Source organism: Apium graveolens, chromosome 2 (assembly GCF_009905375.1).
Source record: "Apium graveolens cultivar Ventura chromosome 2, ASM990537v1, whole genome shotgun sequence".
NCBI lineage: Eukaryota > Viridiplantae > Streptophyta > Magnoliopsida > Apiales > Apiaceae > Apium > Apium graveolens.
This window is the reverse complement of record NC_133648.1, coordinates 195,181,769-195,187,768: the sequence shown is the minus strand read 5'-3', so window position 1 is coordinate 195,187,768 and position 6,000 is coordinate 195,181,769.

Below are 6,000 nucleotides of genomic sequence, written 5' to 3'. Positions count from 1 at the left end.
AAGTAGCAAAGAGAACAACAAGCAACTCAGCAAGATATTCTCAGAGAAATATTTGTAAGCTGTATTTTTAGCATTTCTCTATAAACTTAGTTGTTCGAATTTGTAAGCAGCTGTGAGCTAATTGCTACACATAGTTCTCTTGATATAATATATATCTCTGGTGGATACTTTCAAATCCAGCAGAAAGTTTTTAAAGACTTGTGTTTTGATTCATTCCAAGTTATTATTCCGTACTTTGTAAATCAATTCACTCAGATATATATTTTAAGTTTGAACACTTTTTAAACCAAGAAAAGGTTTCAAGAATTCCATTCAACTCCCCTTCTTAATTCTTGTTGCATTGTTAGGGACTAACAATTGGTATCAGAGCAAGCTCTTGATAAACAAAGAGTTTAAAGATCACAACAAAATAGCAAGATGAATAAGAAGGATGTTGGAGTCAACATTCCTTTTCTGGACAAAGATAATTACCATATCTGGAAGGTAAAAATGCATCTTCATTTACTCTCTCAAGATGAGGCCTATGTAGATTGCATAGAAAATGGCCCTCATGTACCAATGAGAGCTGCAACTGGAAATGAGCCATCTGTTCCCAAGCCAAGGCATGAATGGTCTGATCCTGATATTGAACAAGTCAGGATAGATAAGAAGGCCATGAATATCCTGTTCAATGGAGTTGATGGTGACATGTTTGACAACATCATCAACTGCAAAAATGCCAAGGAAGTTTGGGATACTATACAGATTATCTGTGATGGCACTGAGCAAGTAAGGAAAAATAAGATGCAGCTACTCATTCAGCAATATGAGCATTTTCATAGTGAAGAAAGTGAGTCTCTCACTGACATCTTTAGTAGGTTTCAAAAACTACTAAATGTTCTGAAGTTGCATGGAAGGGTCTATCAGACAAAAGACTCCAATCTTAAGTTCCTTAGATCTCTTCCAAAGGAATGGAAACCTATGACAGTCTCATTGAGAAACTCTCAAGATTACAAGGAGTTTACTTTGGAGAGACTGTATGACATCCTGAAAACTTATGAGCTTGAAATAGAGCAAGATGAGAGGATGGAGAGAGGAAAGAAGAAAGGATGATCCATTGCACTAGTTGCTGAGTTAGAGAAAGAGAAGGAGATGAAGATGGAAGCTGTTGAATCAACTTCAAAGGTCTGTGAAAACAAGGGCAAGGGGCTGGTAGCAGAAAATGAAGATTCTTTGAGCCAAGATGACATGGAAGATATTGATGAATATCTAGCATTTCTTTCCAGAAGATTTGCCAAGCTCAAGTTCAAGAAGAACTTTGAAGCAGCTAAGCCAAATAGAAACATGGTGGATAAATCAAAATTCAAATGTTTCAAATATGGCTTGGCAGGGCACTTTGCCAGTGAGTATAGAAAGTCAGATTCCAGCAAGAAAAAGTTTGAGCCTGTAGATTATAAATAGAAATATTTTGAATTGCTCAAACAAAAGGAAAGGGCTTTCATTACACAAGAAAATGACTGGGCAGCAGATGGTCTGGATGAAGATGAGGATGTCAGCTATGTTAATCTAGCCCTAATGGCCAAGTCTGATGAAACAGAGACAAGTTTTTCAAGTAATCAGGTAATCACCACTAACCTTGCACATTTATCTAAAGCTGAGTGTAATGATGGCATAAATGACATGTCTACAGAATTATATCATTTGCGTGTTACACTTAAGTCTCTTACTAAGGAAAATGCTAAAATCAAAGAAAACAATGTGATTTAAGTGAGAGGAATAATGTGCTAGAGTCTCAGTTCATTAAATTTGAAAAATTAAAAATTGAGTGTAAAATTGCTAAGGATGAATTAACTGAGTCCTTGAAGAAAGAAGAGATCTTGAAGAAGCAGATCGAACGAGAACATGAGGTGATTAAGGCATGGAAAACATCTAGAGATGTTCATGCTCAAATCACCAAAGTTCAAGGTATTGAGTCCTTTTGTGATACATCCTGGAAGAAGAACAAGGAGAAGCTCGAATCCAATTTGGTTGAAGGATTGCTAATAGATGTAGACTCGACGGATGATGAGGGTCATCCGTCGGATAACAAAAAGGGTTATCCGTCGAGTGATATAAATCCTCATCCGTCGACTGTGAGCAAACCTGTGAGTAAAGCCAAACTTACCAAGTTAAATGAGAAATATGGATCAGTTTCCAAGAATTTTATTCCAGGAGAATCCAGTCAAGTGAAGAAGGAGAAAAAGGCTAATGTTGGTCATATGACTGTCAAGCAATTGAGTGACAGACTGGAAAAGATTGAGGTTAAAACATAGGCTAAAAGGAAAAATAATAGAAACGGTAAAGTAGGAATTAACAAGCATAATAACTACACACCTGATAAATATGCTCCTAGAAAAATCTTTGTCAAGTGTGGTAGTATAAATCATTTGTCTGTTAATTACAAAACTGCCATGCCTACTTCCTTATTTGTGCCACCTCATTTTCCCAACATAAATGCCATGCCTTCTATGCCTATGAATGCTATGTGTACACAGAATATGAATGCACAGTTTGCTAATATGCCATTTGCACCTAATCCCTATTATGCTGCATTTAGTATGCCACAAATGCCATTTACCATGCCTTACCGGAATAACATGTTTAGTAATAGCATGCCATTCCCTGTTAATCAAAATATGCATGATAATTCTGCTGTAATGAATGGTTTCAAAGGTCCAACTCAAATGAATAAGGATGAATCTGATATCCCCAAGTCAAATGAGATCAAACCTAAGAAATAGAAAAAGAAAGCTAACAAAGCAGGACCCAAGGAAACTTGGGTACCAAAATCAACTTGATTTGATTTTAATGTATGCAGGAAAACATAAAGAATCTATGTACTTGGATAGTGGTTGTTCAAGACACATGACTGGTGATTCTACCCTGCTCACAGAGTTCAAGGAGAGAGTTGGCCCAAGTATTACTTTTGGAGATGACAGCAAGGGTTATACTGTGGGATATGACTTGATTTTAAAAGACAATGTCATCATTGAGGAGGTTGCCTTAGTGGATGGTCTCAAGCACAATTTGTTGGGTATCATCCAGTTTTGTGATAAAGGCAACTCAGTAACCTTCAACTCTGAAGCCTGTGTTTTAACTAACAAGAGGAGAAACAAAGTGGTTCTCACTGGTGTGAGAAAAGAAAATGTGTACCTAGCTGACTTCAACTCATCAAATGCAGAATCTGTTACTTGTCTTCTCAGCAAAGCAAGTCCAGATGAAAGTTGGTTATGGCACAAGAAGCTATCCCATCTAAACTTCAAGACCATGAATGAACTAGTAAAGAAAGAACTGGTTAGAGGCATTCCTCAAGTGAAGTTTTCAAAAGATGGACTGTGTGATGCTTTCCAGAAAGGAAAGAAAATTAAAGCATCATTCAGAAAGAAGCTTGATTCAATAATTGAAGAACCTTTGCAACTGCTACACATGGATTTGTTTGGACCAGTCAATGTGTTGTCCATCTCAAGGAAAAGATTTTGCCTAGTAATTGTAGATGATTTCTCAAAGTTCTCTTGGACATATTTCCTAAAGTCTAAAGATAAGGCTAGTAAAATAATCATCAATCACATAAGGCAAGTCAATAATCATCCTAATTTCAAAGTTAGAAGAATCAGGAGTGACAATGGAACTGAGTTCAAGAATTCTGTCATGAGAGCATTTTGTGAAGAAAATGGGATTTTGCATGAGTTTTCAGCAGCAAGAACTCCACAACAAAATGGAATAGTAGAAAGGAAGAACATATCACTTATTGAAGCTGCAAGGACAATGCTTGAAAAGTCTAAGTTACCAACATATTTCTGGGCTGAAGATGTAAATACTGCATGCTACACACAGAATATTTCTCTGTTTAATCAAGCAAAATGCATGACTCCCTATCAATTGTTCAAAAACAAGAAGCCAACTCTAAATTTTCTTCATGTTTTTGGCTGCAAATGCTACATCTTGAGAAATCAAACTGATCAGAATTGGAAGTTTGATGCTAAAGCAGATGAAGGAATTTTTGTTGGATATGCTGTTGGTAAAGCATATAGAGTCTACAATCTAAGAATCAACATTGTTGTGGAATCAATACATGTTGTGTTTGATGATAAAAAGATTGAAGGACTGCAAGATGGAGATTACCATGAGAGCCTCAAATTTGACAATGTGGAGATGGTTAGTGATGACAGTGATGATGAAAGTGATCAAGAAACAGTATCAAAGGATAATACAGAAAAATCCACTACCAATGAAGCATAAAATTCAACATCTGTCGAGTTGCATAATGCTTCATCCGTCGGGAGACAATCTGCTTTATCCTTCGGGAAATAACCAGCCTCATCCGTCGGTACTCAAAATTCACCATCCGTCGGGTCTTCAAAAGAAGCTGAAAGTCAGAATAGATCACTTACAGAAAGCTCCCCTTTCTCAAATCAAAGATCCATTAACTCAGGGGGGAGTTTCTAACAATCAAAACTCAATCACACATCAAGACAACAATGAGGCCTCTTCATCTAGAGCTAATCTACCTCAACAAAGGAAATGGACAAAGGATCACCCCTTTGAGCTCATCATTGGTGATGTATCTTCTAGAGTTCAAACAAGGAGAGCAACTCAAGAAGAATATCTATACAGCAGGTTTCTTTCCAAGGAAGAACCAAAGAAGGTAGAAGAAGCTTTGTTGGCTCCTGATTGGATTTTAGCTATGCAGGATGAGCTAAACCAATTTGAGAGGAATAAAGTATAGAAGCTGGTGCCCAAGCCTAAAGGAAAGAATCCAATAGACACCAAATGGGTATTCAGAAACAAGATGGATGAAAATGGCATAGTGGCCAGGAACAAAGCTAAATTAGTTGCTAAGGGCTATTGTCAACAAGAAGGAATAGATTTTGATGAAACATTTGCTCCTGTTGCAAGACTTGAAGCCATCAAAATTTTCTTAGCCTATGCAGCCCATGCCAATTTCAAAGTCTATCAAATGGATGTCAAAAGTGCCTTTCTGAATGGAGATTTGGAGGAGGAAGTGTATGTAAGTTAGCCTCCTGGTTTTGAAGATCCAAATTTTCCAGAATATGTTTACTATCTTTTGAAAGCACTTTATGGACTGAAGCAAGCACCTAGAGCCTGGTATGACACTATGCCAAAGTTTCTTTTAGAGAATCACTTTACTAGAGGTACTGTAGACAAAACTCTTTTCTTTAGAAATGTTAATGGCTCTAGTATACTTGTTCAAATTTATGTAGATGACATTATTTTTGGCTCTACAGATGAAAAAATTTGCAAAAAGTTTGCCAAATTGATGCAAAGTAAGTATGAAATGAGTATGATGGGAGAACTAACTTACTTTCTTGGTTTGCAAGTTAAGCAAGTTAGTGATGGAATATTCATTAGTCAAACTAAATATATTTATGATCTTTTAAAGAAGTTTGATCTAATGGATTGCACATCTGCAAAAACTCCCATGGCAACTGCAACTAAGCTTGAATTAAACACTACTGAAAAGTCTGTGGATATTTCAAGTTATAGGGGCATGGTTGGCTCACTTCTATACTTAACAGCTAGTAGGCCAGATATAATATTTGCTACATATTTGTGTGCTAGATTTCAGGCTGATCCTAGAGAATCTCACTTAGTAGCTATTAAGAGAATTTTCAGATATCTCAAGGGAACACAAAAACTTGGCATTTGGTACCCTAGAGATTCTGGTTTTGATCTAACTGGTTATTCAGATGCAGATTATGCAGGTTGTAGAATTGATAGAAAAAGTACAACAGGAACCTGTCAATTTCTACGAAACAATCTTGTGTCCTGGTTCAGTAAAAAGTAAAATTCAGTTTCTACTTCTACAGCTGAAGCTGAATATATTGCTGCTGGCAGTTGCTGTGCACAGATTTTGTGGATGAAAAACCAATTGCTAGACTATGGTCTGCAAGTGGAAAGAATTCCCATTTTCTGTGATAACACAAGTGCAATTGCCATCACTGAAAATCCAGTGCAACATTC